Here is a 2,054-nt window from a genome sequence, read left to right as displayed (position 1 = left end):
TCCATAGGATTATAGTTTCCACAAGCACACTGAAGATTTGGACGATCCCTTTTACCAACCAATTTGCATTGGTTCTTTTCACATTAATCTTTTGCTAGCTTTTTCTTTTTTAATCTCTTTCAAAAATATGTTTAGTATGCTTCCATTTATTTTAAAAAGTACATGGATAATACAGATCACACTTACAATGGGTTGAAACACATCAGATATGTTAAAATCCATGAGTTCATCATGATTTATTTTTTAAGAAGCTCATTGTTTTAATGCAGGTGATAAAGGAAAAGAACCCAGGATTTACCCTGCCTTTTATATAAGAACTGTACTTCTTAGTGACCAAAGAATTGATGAGGAAAAGTTTACTTTTAAAAAGAGAAGTGAAGCTAGACAGCATTAAGACAATTGATCATAGATTATAGGCTCAATGAAGTCACATATTAAGTACATATTATCCTGTAGTTTTTTGTCTAGTAGATAAGCAAATTGTTCCTGCCCAGTGGAAAAGATAACCCCAAAGATAAAACACCAACCAGTTTGGTAGATAATCTAACCAACTGACTCTAACATTCCTTTATTAAATTGATAATAAATTCCTAGCACCTCAAAATGTTCTTTGAACCATTTTTTTTTAAATGTGACTATAGCAGTCTTCTATTTGAAACTCAGGAAGCAAACAACTGTATTCCAAAACAGCTAAATATGCAGGTCCAAAAAATGAAGGTACTTGGGGTTCTCCTTGGGCAGCCATATTCACTCCAAAGCCCGTCCATCTCCTTCAGCATCCCAACGGTGAAGCACATGTCCTGCTCAGCTACAGAATAAAATGGCAAACACGCTGCACCACTGACATCACAGGACAGTTGCCTATAACCCTAGACTTCTGACGCTGGGCTCCAGCTGCACTTTGTCACAGGTCATCATGCCCAGCTGGGAGAGCAGGGGTCTGAGCAGCCTCTAGATCATGCCCACACTGTGCTACCAAAGCTGGCTCCACGACCGCCTCTGGGGGGCAGGAGCAGGCATGGTGACAAACTCCAAGTTAGGGTCTCCGATTAGTTTTCCAGCAAGCCACAGGAAAGTCTTTTCAAAGCTGTAATGATTTTTGGCAGAAATATCATAGTACTGAAGGTTCGTCTTTTGGTGGAAGACAGTAGATTTTGCCTTACTCTTCCTGTCCTTAGTGTTTACTTTGTTGCCACACAGCACAATGGGGATGTTTTCACGTACTTGTACCAGATCTCTATGCCAGTTAGGCACATTTTTGTGAGTAATCTGTCATGTTACATCAAACATCATAATGGCATACCAGGCTTGGATGTCATAGCCATCTCTCAGCCCACCAAATTTCTCCTGACCAGCTGTATCCCATACCAGGGACTTCATAGGTCCTTTGTTGGTACAGAACACAAGGGGATGGACCTCAACACTAAGGTGGCTACATACTTCCTTTCAAATTCACCAGTCAGCTGATGCTTCACGAATGTAGTTTTTTTCAGTACCATTGCCAACCAATACAAGTTTGAACTGGACTTGGGGTTCTCCTTGGGCAGCCACTGTGCTCTTGTTTCCAGAAGTGTCTCCAGCCATCTGACGGAGACTGAACCACTTTAAACCTCAGGCCACAGGTCTGCTAAGCTGTCTGCCACTCCATTCCAAGGATTTTCTTTCCCAGACAATTGAGGAAAGTCAACAAAGGAAGAAAATAACAAGACAAACAGAAAAACTGAAACTTGAGGAAGCAGAATTAATCGAACAACCCTCATTCACCCCTTCTCCCCTTTTAATGACCAACCAAAACTCAGGAATATGTTGTATTCTACCAAGAGGATGAAATTCTACACATGAGAAAAAGAATAAAGGAGATGAAAATTGCCAATAATATGTTGCTCATTTTCTTCTAAGTTCTCACCAGCAGCACCGTTAATGTCCATACTATTTCTACCAGCACTGTGCTTATGATTTAGGGATTCTTCAAAGTGATACATGTCTTCTCTAACCTCCTTCTGTGTCCTTACTAAAAGAATCATTATTATCCATATTTCTACTAAAGGTCTCCT

At 40.1% G+C, this 2,054-nt stretch overlaps 1 pseudogene; it reads right to left on the bottom strand.

Annotated features, from left to right (window-relative positions):
• Positions 1-904: 904 nt before the first annotated feature.
• On the bottom strand, positions 905-1,584 carry LOC100470216 (annotated as a pseudogene).
• Positions 1,585-2,054: the final 470 nt, after the last annotated feature.

This window comes from Ailuropoda melanoleuca, chromosome 7 (assembly GCF_002007445.2).
Source record: "Ailuropoda melanoleuca isolate Jingjing chromosome 7, ASM200744v2, whole genome shotgun sequence".
In the NCBI taxonomy this organism is placed as follows: domain Eukaryota; kingdom Metazoa; phylum Chordata; class Mammalia; order Carnivora; family Ursidae; genus Ailuropoda; species Ailuropoda melanoleuca.
The sequence above is the reverse complement of the archived record's forward strand: the minus strand, read 5'-3'. Positions and strand labels throughout refer to the sequence as shown.